The sequence below is a fragment of the Triticum urartu genome, chromosome 6 (genome assembly GCF_003073215.2).
Source record: "Triticum urartu cultivar G1812 chromosome 6, Tu2.1, whole genome shotgun sequence".
NCBI lineage: Eukaryota > Viridiplantae > Streptophyta > Magnoliopsida > Poales > Poaceae > Triticum > Triticum urartu.
In genome coordinates, this window is record NC_053027.1 from 5162278 (window position 1) to 5180357 (window position 18080).

At 47.5% G+C, this 18080-nt stretch overlaps 1 long non-coding RNA gene across 4 annotated transcripts; it reads right to left on the minus strand.

The window, feature by feature from the left end:
- Positions 1-10017: 10017 nt before the first annotated feature.
- LOC125515371 lies at positions 10018-16308 on the minus strand. Of its 4 annotated transcripts, XR_007286979.1 has the most exons (7): positions 15776-16308; positions 13974-15177; positions 11775-12867; positions 11272-11421; positions 10947-11043; positions 10470-10557; positions 10018-10385 (listed from the first exon to the last, which is right to left on the minus strand). It is a non-coding gene; the product is annotated as an uncharacterized LOC125515371 (long non-coding RNA). The 4 variants fall into 4 exon arrangements; XR_007286978.1 differs by lacking the exon at positions 11775-12867; XR_007286980.1 differs by lacking the exon at positions 11775-12867 and having other exon boundaries at positions 10018-10404.
- Positions 16309-18080: the final 1772 nt, after the last annotated feature.

Here is an 18080-nt window from a genome sequence, read left to right on the forward strand (position 1 = left end):
ATTGCCGATGTCGACTAGGCCCTTGGTGGTCGCCACGTCTAGGAGAAGGGCTAGTCCTAGGGCTAGACACCAGAGAACAGCGAAGCCGCCGCTATGCTTCTCGGTAGCTGGCTAGCTTGCTGCTGCTGAACTAATTTGCTATAGCTAATGATGCTGGATGTTGATGGATTGGTGTGATCGGCACACACACGTATATATAAAGAGTCTCGTGTCGCTAGCTAGTGGGCAGCTCCTCTGATGGATCCAATGCACTAGGTTCAGATCAGATCCGGCAACTACGCATCTGCAATGAGCGTGGGTGTAACCTTGTTTGACCGCACCACTTGCTCCACTTGTTTGTTGTTTGCGCTTTTGCCTAAATGGCCACTTGCTTCAACCAAGCCGAGCTCGTTGCCGTGTAGCATTTTCGTGTGTTGATTAGCATGGGGTAATTTTTTTTCCAAAAAATATCGAGTAAAATTGTTCATACCACTAGAACCGAACTTAGCATGCTCCTCATCCGCCGTCACCCCGAACCAGACCTACATAATGAACAGTATTAGCAGTACAGCACCGTCGTAGCCTACCACACCATGCCATGCCGATGTCCGGAGCAGGCCAATACCGAACCCGTAGCTTGATCACGCGAGAGAGGTATCTTCATCCATCCATCCAATCAGACAAGACCCGACCTCTGCGCATGTGCAGTGCATGGTCTTCCATGTAGGTTTGACTGCCATCAGGTGCAGGTGCAGCTTGTTTACTCCTCCATGGCCAATTCATACATAAGCTAAATTGCTTCAGTATGGCTAGATACTCCTCGGTTAGATGGATGTAGACTACAACAGTGGATCAAATGGCTCACCTGCTATGCGCATGGTTGCCTGTGGACGCACATGCAGCCAGATTATGTTAGCATTACCACTGTCTGTCCATCCAGTGCAGTTAGCGCCGCGACCCATGCATGACGTGGCCCCCTTCGTTCACTCTCTGTCCATGCTGCAGTTGGTTTCATTATATTCGAAGCTAGTGAAGCTAGTTTGCTTGATTCCTTCACATCTTGTAACCAATTTCAAAACATATTGGGAACAGTTACTGTAGATTTTGTTGTATCACGCATCCTTTTATTCAGAAAGGGAAAACAACGGTGGCCTTAAAAGCGAGGCACACGGGTTATGGGATTCAGCCATAAAATGAGAAAAGATACACGCAGAAGTGAGGATCTTCATATGATCGATTCATCGATGAAATCCAATTGGCTCTGGACTACCCGCTGCTGGTTCTGCTGCGCTAGTTTTGAAGCATGGCCACATAACTGAAGGCGTTAGGACGATTTTGTGCCGCAAATTATTGCAATTTTCTTATGTCCAAAGGAAAAAAAATGCATGCCTGCCACGACGATCCTAAAGATCCATACACACACGCACACACACGAGATGCTGAAGGGAAGGCTTATACATGTGAAATAAAAGGTGTACCAAGATAAGCAAAATGGAAACAACAAACTATAGCTAGTAATGCTAAGCCTGATAGATACGCATGCACTTCCTGAATTTGGCAGAATCTGGCTCAAATACCTCACGACAATGGTCTTCACAGGAGAATGGGTCGCCTTCGCCAGCTTCTCGCTTCATCTTGTGTTCTTCTCTTTCTGTGATCCCATCGGTCGCCAGATGCACGCCGCCATTGCCGAATACGCACACTGCCATGCACATGAAGTAGGAGTCGGAGTGTGCAATTCAGAATCAACTTGCTTCTATATGTGCATCCACTTGCTTCAGAATCAACTACTAGGCACACCTTGTCAGATTAGATTGAAGTTGTTGCGAGATGTGATGCCGCTGCTTGGTTGGTTACATGCATATAGTCACCAGCGTCGGGTCTAGTGACTCACGGTGTAGCAGGCAATTCACCCATCATGGGTGGTAGTACAGTCTTCGGATCGATCCGGCTAGCAATACGAATGTTTCATCTTCTTTCCATGACATTAATTTTAAAATTTAAAAAATTAACAAAATTCAATTAGTACAAGCATGGTTCCACACACTTGGTACCAAGTCACCACTAGGACCGAACTCAGCTAGCTCTGACCTAGCCCGATGTGATCTGATCTTACTAACCAACGCAGCAACTACTGCCAAGGGCCGTGCCATTAATTGGAGATATGGAGGTTAAAACACTTAGCATCGAAATCATAGTAGAAAATACTACGTAGTAAATGTTTAAGGCATATATACTCTATAGCCAAATGATGTTCATTATTTCACGATGCAAATGGAAATGACATATCTATTAATTTTATGTCGACTTTAGGACTATGAAGATGAAAGATCTTGATAATTTGGCTTGATGGATGGATCACGTAAGAGAGGTATCTTCATCCATCCGATCAGACCAGACCAGACCCGACATCTGCGCCCGTGCAGCGCATGGGCTTCCACGAAGTTTGACTGCCATCACGTGCATAAGCTTAACTGCTTGAGTCTGGCGAGATGCTTCTTGGTTACTTTTTTTTTATGAAATCTCGAAACTATATTCCCGTTAATTTATTTTTCAATTCTATGACCTGGTCGAACTGATATTGGATGACGAGTTACTTTTCTCCTCCTGAGGGGTGGTCAGGCCGACCTAGCGCAGCTCATAGCCGCCGCGCGCCCCTACCAGGCGTGTGGGGTTTCGAGTCATCAAAAGCGTCCGCCGGATTGCTTGCGTACCACGCTTCCAGACGGGTCTCCTTCGACACAAGCTGCGCCTCCTCTTCTCTTCTCCATCTCCTCACCCAATGCGCCCCGTCAACATCGCCAGGAGCCCAGCTGCATCCATCAACATCGGATGGATGAAGATACCTCTCTTACGTGATCCATCCATCAAGCCAAATTCTTCTCCTTACGTGATCGCCAGGAGCCCAGCTGCATCCATCAACATCGGATGGATGGATCACGTAAGAGAGGGCTGGTATTGCTTCTTCTCCTTGCTATTGGCCCTCTGCTGCCGCCATAGCCCAACTCTTCCCCCTCTTGCTTGTGGTTGTTTTTTGCACTGTTCAAAGCAGGCATCGTAGTATTTCGCGTAGCTCCAGCGCAGGTGGCAGTTTGGTAGGTCTCCCAGACGCTTATCCCACCGGCACGCGGCGTGGCAGGGTTTGTAGTCCTCCCGGCCGCTGCACTGCGCCTTGCAGGAGGAGTTTGGGCTGTTCCTAGCCACCGCCGCGGCGCCGAGGAGGAGCAGGGCTAGGCATATGACCATGCACGACTCAACAAGGCTGCCGCTGCTGCTACGCTTCATCTCGGAACCCATACCCATGGCTAGCTATCTAGGTGGCTGGCTGTGTAGCTAACAGTGTACCTTCCTGGATGGATGGATTGAGAAGTCGGGGATACACACATATATAAAGAGGCCGGTGAAGCTAGCTAAAGCCTTTGATGATCTGATCCATTGAATCCGGCCGGCCACAACCACAACGGCCACGCAAGAGTTAGCAATCCAAAATTGCTTGTGGAATGCATGTGCATCGATGGATCAGATTATATTCAACTTCCTCTTCATGTACTACTTGCTGGATTAAGAGGACGGAGTTATGCCCTTCTGAAAGAAAAACCTAAACAACTGCTTGCGCCCATGAGACAATATATGCATGCGTACAAGTACAATACGTGGATCAGCTGCATGCATGCCACCTGCTCATCTTATTTATTTGCTCGTGAGCTAGCTAGTGGGCGAATGCAGTCTAGGTTTTGTAAAACATAGGGTTTGAGAAACTGGCTCGACACCCTAAAACGGGGTGTGGCTATCTCATTATATAGATGTACCAAGAGGTACAATACAAGGCCTATACAAGACTACGTATATACAGTCTAACACCCTTCCTCAATCTTAACTATAGCCTGAAGTACAAAGTAAGTTAAGATTGCGCCTACAGCCTACAAACTGTGGTTGTGGAAGAGGCTTCGTGAAGATGTCAGCAAGTTGATCTTTTGAGGAGATGAACTTGATACAAAGTAGTCTCTGTGCAACACGTTCCCGAACAAAATGATAGTCAACCTCAATGTGTTTCATCCTAGCATGAAACACCGGATTAGATGAAAGGTATGTAGCACCAATGTTATCACACCACAGAACTGGAGGATGACCTGGAGAGATTCTCAACTCCCGCAATAAGGACTGTACCCATATGATCTCAGCGGTAGCATCAGCAACTGCTTTATACTCAGCTTTAGTACTGCTACGAGACACGGTGGCTTGCTTGCGAGCATTCCAGGCGATCAAGTTAGGACCAAAGAACACTGCATATCCCCCCGTAGATCGCCGATCATCAGGACTTCCAGCCCAATCCGCATCAGAGAAAGCCGAAAGTTCACAAGACGGTGCAGACTGAAGAAGCAGACCATACGAAGCAGTGGAAGAGACATATCGCAAGATGCGCTTAACTGCCGAGAGATGAGTGGTACGAGGTGCATGAAGGTACTGACACACACGGTTGACTGCATAAGAGACATCAGGCCTGGTGATAGTGAGATATTGTAGACCACCAACAAGACTGCGATACTCAGTGGCGTCATCAGCAGAAAGAAGATCTCCATCAAGGGCAGACATCGATCAGCATGTTTGCATTTGAGCATCCCAGCACAGCGCAACAAATCCATAGAATACTTTTTCTGAGTCAGAGTCAACCCAGTAGAGGACCGTGATACCTCCAAACCAAGGAAGTAATGAAGAGCACCCAAGTCCTTGACAGCAAACTCCTCACTCAATGCGGACACAAGGCGATCAGCAGAAGCATCAGAAGAACTGACAAGGATGATATCATCAACATAAACCAATCGATACATCGTCACCTCAGGACGCTGAAGGGGGAACAGTGATGTGTCAGCAGTGGAGGGAATATACCCAAGAGCCCGGAGAACAGAACCAAGGCGTGCATGCCACGCACGAGGCACCTGTTTAAGTCCATACAACGCCTTGACCAGACGACAGAGATGATGCGGACGTGTAGGATCAACAAAGCCTGGTGGTTGACGCATATAAACCTCTTCCTCAAGAACTCCATGGAGGAAGGCATTTTGTACGTCAAGCTGACGAAGAGACCAACCACGAGTAACAGCAAGAGACAGCAGTATACGAATAGTAGTAGGCTTGATAACTGGACTGAACGTGTCTTCATAATCAAGACCATACCTCTGCTTGAAACCCTTGGCAACCAGCCGTGCCTTATAGCGCTCAATCGAACCATCTGCATGTCGTTTTACTTTAAACACCCACTTGGAGTTAATGATGTTGAGACCAGAAACCGGAGGAACAAGTTGCCAAGTGCCATTTTTCAGCAAAGCCTGAAATTCCTGCTCCATCGCAGCACGCCAGTGAGGGATACCCAATGCGGCCTGAAAATGACGCGGCTTAGCCGTCGGATCCGCAGCAGCATGAGCAACACATGCGGCAAGCCACGCCACAGTCCCGTCTGTGCGTTCCTTGGGGCAAAAAACACCAGACCGACTGCGTGTGTGTGGTCGATGAGAGACCACAGCAGGCGGTGCCGGCAACACGGGGCTTGCCACAGGAGACGAAGGTGAGACCGATCCGGGGCTGGAGGAGCCAGAGTCATCAGACTCAGCGCCGGACGACGTGGCCGAGACGGGGCTGCCGAGCCCAGCCGACGACAAGGCCGGCTCGCGAGGATCCGAGGTGGCCGAGGCGGGGCTGGCCGGTGTAGCTGTCGTGGCCGCTGGGCCAGCGGTTGTTGGGCCACCTGCCGCTGGGCTAGGCAAGGGCGATGCCTGCGGCGTGGCGGGCAAGCCAGGCGAGCCGGGCGAGCCTGGCGGCGACGCGGGCGAGGCGGGCGCTGCCGACGCCCGCGGGTCGGCTGTGCATGCATCGGGCTGGCGGGCACGACCCGCCATGCATGGGCCATGCACCGGATCATCATGACCATCGTGAGTGTTGTTCATAGCCTCATCATCCAGGAGTTCAAGACGGGCACCACGTCCAATACCTGCAGCATGGTTAGAAAGCAACACAGGAGCATTTGCAACATCCACAAATTGATCAGGCGAAGGTGTAGAGGACTGCACAGGTGGTAAACTAATGGTAGAGTGGTTCGGAAGAGCACGAAATGGGAACACATTCTCATCAAACACAACGTCACGAGAAATGTAGACACAATTGGTGGGAACATGAAGACACTTGTACCCTTTATGGAGAGAACTGTACCCAAGAAAGACACACTTCTAAGACCGAAACTCTAACTTACGCTTGTTGTACGGCCGCAAGTGCGGCCAACACGCGCACCCAAACACTTTGAGAAACGTGTAGTCTGTGATATCATTGAGCAAGAGTTCAAGAGGGGTTTTCATTTTCAGTAGTCATGAGGGAAGCCTATTTATCAAGAAACAGGCGGTGGAAAAAGCATCACTCCAGAACCGAAACGGGACAGAGGCATGAGCTAGTAAAGTAAGTCCAGTCTCTACAAGATGACGATGCTTACGTTCAGCGGTGCCATTTTGCTGATGTGTATGAGGACAAGATACGCGATGCGAGATCCCAAGCTTGTTGAAAAACGAATTGAGGTTGTGATATTCACCCCCCCCCCCAGTCAGATTGAACATGAATAATTTTGTGCTTAAGGAGACGCTCAACATGTGCTTGGAACTGAATAAAAACATCAAACACATCAGATTTATGCTTGATAAGATATAGCCAAGTAAACCGACTGTAAGCATCAATTAAACTGACATAATAGTTGTGACCACTAACAGACGTTTGGGCATGACCCCATACATCAGAAAACACAAGCTCAAGAGGATGTTTCACAACACGACTAGACTCTGAAAAAGGTAGTTGGTGACTCTTGCCCTGCTGACAGGCATCACAAATAGTTTCAACACTTTTATTGGATACAACTGGTAGTTCATGGCGATGCAGCACATGACTAACTATAGGAGCAGCAGGGTGACGAAGGCGCGCATGCCAGTGCGTAGGCGACACACGAACACCACTGAACACCTGAGGAGAAGACGGCTTAGGAGATGCAGGTGGTGCGTCAAGTGCATATAAGCCATGGCGAAGACGACCACTAAGCAGAACGGCCCTCGTGTCCCGATCCTTGATAAAGAAACGAAAAGGGTGAAACTCAGCAAGGGCATTGTTATCACGAGTAAGTTGAGGAATAGACAACAAACTATGCGTAGCAGAGGGAACTCGAAGGACATTGGAAAGATGCAGTTTGCGAAAATTGTGTGCAAGAAGTGATGCCTGACCAACATGGGAGATGCACATACCTGCTCCATTGGCGGTGTGCACCTGATCATGTCCACGATATGGTTCCTGAGTGGAGAGCCTGCCCATCTCGCTGGTGAGATGATTCGTCGCTCCTGTATCCATATACCACGTCGGATCAAAAGAGTAGGACTGGGTGCGCCCATGCTCGTGCCCCGTCACAGCAGCTGCAGCCTGCTTATCATTCCCTTTTCCATTGTTACCAAGGCCAAGGAAGTCTTGCTTGTAGCGTCTGTGGCAGCGAGAGGCGAGGTGACGATCGATGCCACAAAGCTGACAAGCCTGAGGAGCACCGCAACTAGAACAACAAGCAATTGGGCGACTCCCTCCAGTGATGGTCGGTGCGTTGCCCCGCGAGGCCTGCGACGAGCAAGCCGGTGGTTTGCCACCTGATGCGGCCGGCTTCTAAGGTTTGCCGCGTGTGGCGGCATTGGCGGAGGCGAAGCTGGGGGAAACACGGCGCGCCTTGATGCGCTGCTCATGCCCAAGGAGGCGCGCATAGAGCTCACGACGCGGGAGCGTATCCTCTCGACCATGGACGTTCTCAATGAGATTGTCATAATCATCATCAAGCCCGTTAAGCACAAAAGTGGTGAAGTCCTCGTCCTGAAGCGGCTGACCAACAGAGGCCAAGGTGTCGGCGATGCTCGTCATCTTGTTGAAGTACTCCGTGATGCTGAGATCGCCAAGCTTGGTCTCACCCAGCTCGGTGCGTATAGAGTGTGCACGCGCCTGAGACTGAGAGGCGAAACTAGTGTGGAGGGCCGCCCACGCCTCCCTGGACGTAGCGGCGAAGATGACCATCGACGAAACACTCGCGTGAGCGAAGACTGGATAGCGGAGAGAATAGCCTGATCCTGCGCCACCCACGTGTGATATGCCGGATGGTGAGAGGGTGGACACGGGATGGATCCGTCGACGTAGCCCTCCAAGTAGCGGCTGCGGAGTAGAGGCAAGACCTGAGCACGCCATGACAGGTAGTTGTCCGGCGCGAGCTTCACCGGCAGCAGTGTGCGAGAAATAAAACGGCGGCGGCGCCGCGGTTTGAGCAGTGTACGCCTGCGCCAGTGGGCATAGGGATCCATGGACAGGCATCTCTGGACGAGGGACCATCGCATAGGCGCCAGGGGAGGAGTAGGACCCGGCAGAGGCGGCAGCCAAAGCGCCGTGCCCGGGCGCTGCAGGAGGACCGTAGGTGCCCGGCGCGGCGTAGGGGCCAGCACCCGCAGCAGCCGAAGCACCTTGGCCGGGCGCTGCAGGGGCACCGGTACGGCGAGGAGGCCACGCCCCCATAGGACGGCGACGGCGCCTGGTAGTAGTGGTGCGGTGGCGGCGGATGCGGCACCGCTGTGTAGGGTTGCGGCGGCGGCGCAGCATAGGCCGACCCCGGCCAGAAGGATGACGGGGGCGCACCATAGGATGGCGCGGGAATACCGCACCACGGATGCGGACTCGGCGGAGGAGGGCCGCCAGGGGCCGGCAGCGCCGCGGGCTCGGTCGGGACGATTGGAGCGTCCGGAGGCCCCGAAGCCTGCGGGGAAGTGGGCGGCGGCGGCACGGCACCGTACGTCGTCGCGAGGGGGCGGGAGGCCATGAAGGGCGACATCCGGGCGAGGGCCGGCGCGGCGGCTGCGGTCGAGATCGGCGTGGCGGCGGCGGGAGGTGGTGCAGCGGAAGACATCGTAACCTAAACTGATACCATGTAAAACATAGGATTTGGAAAACTGGCTCAACACCCTAAAACAGGGTGTGGCTATCTCATTATATAGATGTACCAGGAGGTACAATACAAGGTCTATACAAGATTACGTATATACAGTCTAACAGGTTTTCTGTGCTGTCTAGGTTTTCGCCCCATGACATTCGTTTCGATGGCGGGCGAATGCAGTGGGTTTCCTAGCAGTGCCCGGACTCGCTCTACTTCTTTCCCTTCTTCTGACATGTTTCTGAACTTTGTATTTCCATTCATTTGCAATGGAAAGGGGTATAGCCCGGTTCGAAAGAAAAAAAGCTAGTGGACGACTCTGATGGATCCAACAACTACGCGCGTACGTGTGGGCATTCCCTTGTTTGACCGCACCCGAAAATTCTACACTTACGGAGAGAGTGCCACGGACTGATTTTACATGGAGATGTGTCCTCTTCTCCATCACAAATTCATCCCACCTTGATTTTAGCTGACCCCATCTTTTGATTTTAACTGGGTCATGTTAGTCCGTAACTTCCTTTCCGTGCGAAATGGCCTGTAGATGTAGCAAAGCTCGACCGCACCACTAGATCCCCTTGTTTGTTGTCTGTGCTTTTGGCTTGGATCCAGCCTCCGCAGAATCACAAGCTCACCTAAATAGCCACTTGCTTCAACCAAGCCGAGCTCGTCGCCGATTACCATTTTTGTGTGTTGATTAGCACGGGGTAATTTTTACCCCAAAAATATCGATTAAAATTGTTCATACATATCGTATAAATTATAAAGTAAAGTAGTGTGTGTTAATTTGTCCAACATAAAATCAGAGTACATGGGTGCTTGAATTCGATATACTACATCTTGATGAGCTACTAGTTGTTGGGGCTCGCCCATGGCGCGCCGCCTGAGCAGAAGCTCGGCGGTGCCAGGTGGGTCACGCCTCTTTCTCTTTCCTATTTGTACTAATGTACACATCCATTTTGATTTGCATTTTCTGATTTATATAACACAGTTGCATTAACTTAGTTTAGTGCAACAAACTGATAGTTATAAAAAAACTGATAGTTGTTGCACTGACAATTTATTCTTTTAGTAAGGAGTAGAAATTTAGCATGGAATCATTAATACATAAGCAAAATATGCGGACATATAAAGGTAGTTCCCATCAAACAAACCACTACAAATATGCTGGCATACAAAGATGGTTCCCCATCAAACAAACACTACAGTGTGCCGCACTTTCAGCCCCCAGCCTCCTTTGGCCATCTCTTCAACACCGCGCGCCGAGAGAACGACGATGAAGATGCCACAGTTTCCTTGGCCTCCTCGTCTGTATCCTCAGCTCCTCACGGCGAGGGAAGAAGACAAAGGCAGAGACTGCTTGACCTCGTCCATGTCTCCGACACCGCGTGTGACGGTGCGAGGACGACGGTGGCACCCAGATGGGAGGACTCTAATCACATAACAACTCACTGGGCAGGATTAAGGTTGTAGTTCATGTGTGTGCTGGAGAGACAAACAGCCATATGATACATACCTGATCTAGAAGGTGTATCTGCAGTAGGTGCCCTGCAAGCAAGAACTGAAGGTGCCACCGCCGTCGCAGCTACAAGATTATTTGCAGCCTGCGATACAAACACAAATAAAAATCTAGCTAGTTGGATAATATAATTAGTATTTAACAGCGATGATAGGAATAGCAACCCATAAATTAAGTGGCTCCAAACTGGCAACCCAACCCATGAATAAAGCGGCGTCTTTCTGAAACGCAATGCCTCAAGTAACATGTATTTAAAAAAGGCTTGTGTTCCGTTTGGACACGAAAAACCTCGTGATTCTCTAGTCGGACCAACATAACGAGATCATAACAAAAAATCAGCACAAGGAAAGGAGAGAAACATATTTATTTATACCCTAGCCCCAAGGGGTACTCCCAGTCTTATTTCAGATGGGTCTGTGTTATAACCTGAGATTAAAGCACAGTGACATGGAGGGACGCAAGAGAGACGCTCACCCACGCGATGGCATCCTCGAATTCGGAGGGCTCGATGCCCTTGTCCTTCTGGATTTTCTTCCTGGCGGTGTACATCTTCATTCCCTTCCGCCAGGCCCTATGTACAACACACATGAGAAGGACAATCACTTACTGCTGTTTGGACTGTGATTGTTAAATGATATAACACTGCATTGAAAATGACAACGCCAACAACTGGTGCAAGGATCAGAGATGCCGGTGAAGTACTTGCATATGTTGTTGGGACTGTCCCCTGACCACTGAATAATCAAACAGTTCTTGTCAAACTGATGCTTGCAAAAACAGAAAGCATTAATAAACTTACGGAATGCTATTGTAAATAATCTTCGTTTTTCTGTCATTGGGATGTCACTTGCTAAGACTATCCTTCAGCCAGCTTGCATGTTAACAACTTATTTCTATATGGCCTCTTGGTGGTGCGGCGCATCTTCTTTGCAGCCTCAGCATGAATATCCTGCAACCACACCATGAAGAATTACAAGCCAGAACTTCATATGCCCTACGATTTGTAGTTGCTTGAAAAAACACGAGTACATGGAGTATTGGTTAAAACACATCTAAACAACGATGAAAACTGCCCAAACAATACACATCCATTTATAACAGAGCAAAAGGAAAGAAAACTACACATGATTAAGCAGTATATATCATTCATGTTGTGAACAGCAAGCCGACTAACTGACAGTGTGGTAACTAAATCATTCAATCCCTGAGACTGATTAGATGTCACTTTCTTTGGCTGCCAGTAGCTATTGGTAAATGAAACTATTAATCACAAGGAAACATTTAAGCAGCCCAATCACCTACCAGATCATTGTATATCTTGGCACCACTGAAACGGCAGAGCTCTGTCCTATATAAACACAATTGCAGGTGTAACTAAGATTGTAGCAAACAGTTTTGCAAATCTCTAACATTCCCACACAGAATCAAAGAGATGCCTAGCCATTACAGAAACCTATTGGGAATATCACATTAAGCCATGGGACATGGCTACTGGCGTTCTGGTCCCTTTGTACCCCGTGGAATCGGGTTTATTAGATATTTATCGGTTTGGTAGAAAAAGGGACTGGCCTATTATAGAGGTAATCATAAATGTCTCATTGAGCAGTTCTGAACTAATTTCTGAAAGCAATCAATTTCATTTTATGAAATCAAATTTACAATTTGCTTAGTTAAAAGATATCAAAGTGATGTTTGTATGCATAGTTTCTGCCTATTCTAGTTAGAAAAATATGACTGCCAATTTTGTCAATCATGTATAGTTCCTGCCTGCTTTCCGAATTTTTTCTAGTAAGGAGTAACAGTAGGACATGCATGTGTTATTTTCCAAGACTTGTTCGAGATAAGGACCCAATGAGTCCAGAGATTAAAAAAATATGAGGTAAAAGAAGCCACTTACATTTTGTACATTAAAATTGTATTTACGACTACAAACACAACCTAGATGCATCACGCAGGGGAAACTATATCTGCAAAGCAAACATGGTTGCATTTGCATGAAATAGACAGTGATGCGAACAACACATGCCTAGATTCGAAGAAGAACAAGTATCTACTGAATTTTTTCGTGCAATAGTGACAACTTGAGAACGAAAATATTAACTCATAATTTTGAGCAAGTGACTTAAAAGCATGGGAAAGTATAAGGGCATCTGACATGTGGATCATGGATGCAATGAGTTGTCCCAAAGTCAGCTGTTTATTTTCATTTCATTCGGTGACCTCAAATTGTCGATCGGCCGTCGATAGGAGTATCCTTGGCAGGAGAATTGGTAGGCGTCAGACTCTTTTTATTTTTGAGGTGAAAATGTCGAGCGGCGTCAAACTCTTCCTGAACCAGCAATGCCAACAAAGCTCACGATTCACGATAGGCAAGTAGCGCCGCATTGGACACGTCCTTAGAAGAAACAAAATTAACTCATTTCAGCAACAAAAAGAAAAACTTGACCATCTAGTACTGGTGACATAGAAAAAACAAAATATGATCTCCAGACCTTTTTTAGATGTATCTCCATACTTTATATTGACCCTATATTGTTCTCAGCAGACAAACTAATCTCAAGGTTTTCAGGAGTAAAACTTGAAACAAACTGAAACAAACAAATCCTAAATCTCAAGAGCCCAGTGCTTTCCAATATTGTTTATACAACACCATGTTCCCTTGGGGACTGAACACAATACTGAGCAAACAAAGACGATATAACCAATATAATTATATAATCAATCAACTGAAAACAGATGAATCATCTGCCAACCTAGAATTAGACGATGGCCTTTCATAGATAAGCATGGACTGCACATTTTATTTGCACAGGGCGGGAAGAGTCAACTTGTGCCCAGATTTTCTGTTACTTTTTCTGCTGAAAGTGTCATGCACACATCAAAACAAATTGCGGGGACACATCAAGTACTTATAAAGCCAAAAAATTGGAAGAGAAAGCATTCTTCAGCGACTCACAAAATTTAGAGCAAGCCTTATAGAGCATATATATTGTTCTTGTTTCTAGTTGTGTGTTCAAAATGTCAAACCAAATGGACCTGCCCCATTTCATTGCACTGTTTCCTTGAGGGTAGCAGTTCCCATTGATGTTGTACCAGGGGCAGAACCTTTCAACGTTTGGACCATTGAAATCACTGCATCTGACATCCACGTACATAACCTACTTTCCTAGTACCAAAATAATCTAGTGCCCTCTAAAACAACGGCACATCAAGATGCCACAAGTGAACATGTCTCCCTTGTGGCTAAGCCATTTTGCTGTTGGATCTAGTGTTGCTCCGACATGTCTCAAATGCTTCAAGTCCTACCTCCATCTAGATTTTCTACCATCTCTCGGTACATCTAGAGCTTCTTGCAGGCCAATTTTTTTTTAGTTTTTGTACTTACATGTCTACTTGGTATGAGCAGTCATGCATAACATGTATCAGCTATGCTAACAATATTACAAGAGTTCGATTCTATCAAGCAATTAAGAAGCACAAAGCAAGTGTTTCTTTACGCACCTGCATAAATGTTATTTGAGTGTAACTCAAAGCTTTCTTTTTCACTTCTCCATTTGTTCCATCCTGCGATTGGAAGAAGCAATGTAAAAATATTCTTCATACACACTTAAAGTGACTGAGAACAAGAACTGAAATTGCTATTAGCAATACTTGTGATATAAAAAGTAGAAACTTTGAGGCAACTGCTTTCTGGAACCTGGAAGAGTTATCATCCATTATTTATTTAGTCAGGAAGGGTGTTCTACAAACTGAAGCTACATAGATATGGAAGAAGCAAATAGCTTCATAAAAAGATTAGGGAGTAATACTATACAAGTTTCCTAAGAGATGTTGTATGACTGGTGAGGTGATAAAGAGTGCAACTTGATTAATTTTTTTTCACATATAAGTGACAGGTGTCATCAACTGAATGTGCTCTGGGTGCCATTAAAAGAAACAGCAGACGGCGGAATTTATCTTCTTTTGGGAAATGAAGGGATGGAGAAAACAGAGCGTAATTGAGGATAGATTCAACTGTCCTCTGCAAATAGTCTGGTCGATTGCAAGCCATTATGACAACAGCGGCGACAGGAACCTGATGTGCAGAAAGAGATCAGGTTGATCCTGTAGAGCAATAAAGGTTAGCAAGATCACATAATACCACGTTCTTGTTTATTAAGGTCTGTAAGCTCCTCTCTGCATCCCAAAGAAATGTTAAAAGTAGAGTCAGATTCTTCAAGTCTCGATGTCTCGGTAACATTCTGGCATTCAGCCCAAACTGAATGTATTGTACTAATTGTTAACCCAATACCATTTATTGCAGTGCCATATTTAAACAATATTCCCAAATTTATTTCTACAAACATGGCCAAGGTCATAATACTTTCACCTTTAGAAATTTGGAAAATAATAGTTTGAATCTGCCTAAAAAACAGACCAATTCGAAGATGAAATATCAGAGTATTGTCAACGTTCAACATGGTTTGGATGGATAAAACAGGTGGTAGTCTACGACCTAATATGCATGTACCATATGATGAATAAAACAACAGGGAGCATGAAAAAATCAACTACGGTAGCAGAGACACGTCAAAAAGAGGCATTGTAGCTGAAATCAACAAGTAAAGCTAAGCACAGAGGCAATGATTCCTTCCATACTTACTTTCAAGATCTTGTACTAAAATCTTGAGTTGCACATGCTCCTCATATTGGCGTACCTTCATCTCTGTTGCATCAAAAGACCGGGTTTAATGTTGTGAACTGAGAGCGGAAGCATTACAGTCAGGTTATTGGTGATCGTAGTAGTATGGAACAGAAGAGCTCTTCCCAAAAATGAGGGGAAATTTCATAGAGCAAGGAAGAAAGACACCTGTAATGCCTATCTATCTATGTTGAGAACTAACTAATTATGTGTTTCAAGCATTTGAACCTTGACGAGGAACAGCATCAGGAGAGACAGAATTGTGACAGCAGATTGGAGGGCCAAGGTGTAAAAAGTAGTAGTAGCTGGTAGCGGAAGTAGGTGGGTAGGTAGGTACTACCTTCAAGTGCAGCGATCTTCTCCTGCTGGGTGCCCCCTTGCGGGAAGCTCGGCGGTGCTTATGAAGCTCAAGTAGTATTCATTAATCTAGATTAGTCAATTATATTGCACAACGTTTTAGCATTTAAGTGGCATCATCTTCACAAAAATAAGACATAATAGCTTTGAAAGCAGGTCCAGTACACATGGATTAGCCAAATTCGAATTTTCAGAATGGGCAGAAAGGGAGAGAGAGTGATACAGATTAGAAGTGAAGGGGGGAGAAGGACTAACATAAGCTCACCTTGACACCAGCCATCCCTCGATGACGCTTCCCCTGCAGATCCATGACACTACTGCTCCTTGTCCGTATTGTCAACCTCTCCTCTACCCGATGAGGCGTCCACCGCCTGGGTCTCCGACCTCGCTGCTCCAACCCCACCGCAGACCTCTTGGACCTTCCCTCATTGGCCAATCAGATGGAAGGGGATCAACAAAAAGGAGCACGGCGGCAGGGCGTCTCTGCAGTCCACGCTATCCTTCTGCGTCGAGGATGAACACAATGCTGCAGAGAGGAAGAGTAGGTGGGCAGCGGGGCATAGTAGACGGCGGAGGGAATGGGGATTTTTTTCATATCTTTCCGATGAACCCTAGCCTGGATAGCTTGCTCACGGGGACGACTGCAGCGGCGAGACGGCAGAAGATAGGAGGAGGAGGAGGGGCGCCGGCGAGGCGGCAGCTCACGCTCCAGGGAGGAGAGGCGACACCGCTGGATAGAGGGGGTGGGGTGGCGGCGCCGGAGAGGAGGACGAGGCGGAGAGAAGGGGCTGAAGGCGATTTTCTCCTCCTGTCTTTTTCTTGTAGAATAAAACGCGAACGACGTGGTGGGCCTGATAAATCCTTTTTTGTCTCGTACCGTTGCCGACGTGGACATCGCGAGTGCTCGCCCTTGATGCACAGCTGAATGTGTTTAATTTAGTTTGGTTCATGTTTATATAAGCATGTTCTTTTTTTTCTGCCGTTTATAAAAGCGTGTTCTTTCATACATACATACATAAGTACACACTGTAATTTTTGTCGCATCTATATGACAGATTATACCAACGACGTGTCAAACATTGTTAGAGATGAACTAAGATGGTGTGTGGTAGTTCAATCGACGATTAAGAGGGCCCACATCAATACAGTTTTGCACCGCGAGTACAAAATATGAATTATATGTCAAAAAAGTTATAGCTACTGGAATGGCTGTGCTTATGTCATTTTTACATCAAAACTGGTACGGCACTATGGATATCTGGCTACAGCGAGAGGATGGGTGGATGTTAAACTTTGTATTTTGTATCAATGACTCTGGTGATATGTTGGAAATCTTCTACGTGTCCCACAAATATCGTTGATGCATGAGTACAGGCGCACATGGCGTTGGATATATGCACTACCATGCATTGATGCACGTTTGAGCTCGTGGCATCTCGCAGATGCATCCCCAAGTTGGATACATATATATCCACTTGCTCTCTTCCATCAACAAGCTAGCTAAAAGAAGTTTACTCCCCTGTCTTACGCTTTCATGCATGCACTTAATGCTAAAACAAATTCAGTTGAATCATCAGTGTTTAAATTACATCTTGTTTTGTATCACCTTACAATCAATGCCACAAAACCAGTTGTCAAACATATTGCAGCACAACAAAAAGGGACCACATATACCTGCGGTTTTCCTATATCACCTCCTTTTATTTCAAAAGGGAAAACGATGGTGGCTTCAAAAGTGTGGCACACACAGAAGATTGTGTGCTCACACTGTCACACATGGATATGGGGAAAATGGAACTACTCAACAACCATGATAACAACGTACAAGCTGGATGACCTAATTAACATCTTGTTAGGAAAGCAAACGATGTAGTCCGGTGCAGGAGGCAGCACCAGCTTCTCGGCAGAAATAGCTCAGGTTGACGGTGCACCCTCTTCTCTTCGTCCAGTTCCGTGCCCACCGCTGTCGACGCCAGGAGACCAACTTCTCACCCTCTTGCTTCGTTTGGCGCTGCCTCACACCTTCTCAGGCAGTCCTCCTTTTCATGTATGTAGCGGCACACGAAGGAGCAGATTTCTGGGTCATATTTCAGCTGGACTGGGGCGGCATCTGCTTGCTTCTTCTTCTCTCCGCCTTTCCTTCCGGCACGCTCCGTCGGCATCACCAGTAGGCCAGATCCTCCTCCTCCTACGCTTGCTTCTACTGCTCCTTCTCTTGCTTCTTCTCCCTGTATCCCACTCTGGCACTGTTTGACGCAGGCGGCGATGTCGTCCGCGTGGCGGCAGCGCACGCGGCAGGTAGGTGGGGCACCAATTCCTCCTACTGCCGTTTCTCCTTGTGTCCTCCCATGGGATCCCAGATGCACACCCCACAGGCACGCGGCGTGGCAGGGTTTGTAGTCCTCCCGGCCACGGCACAACGCCTTGCAGGAGTTTGGGCTGCTCTTGGCTGCCGCCGCCCCAACGACGAGCAGGGCTAAGCCTAGGACGACGCACGACACAACAACGCCGGCGCCGCCGCTCTTATTGGAACCAACACCCATGGCTAGCTAGGTGGCTGGCTGCTGCTT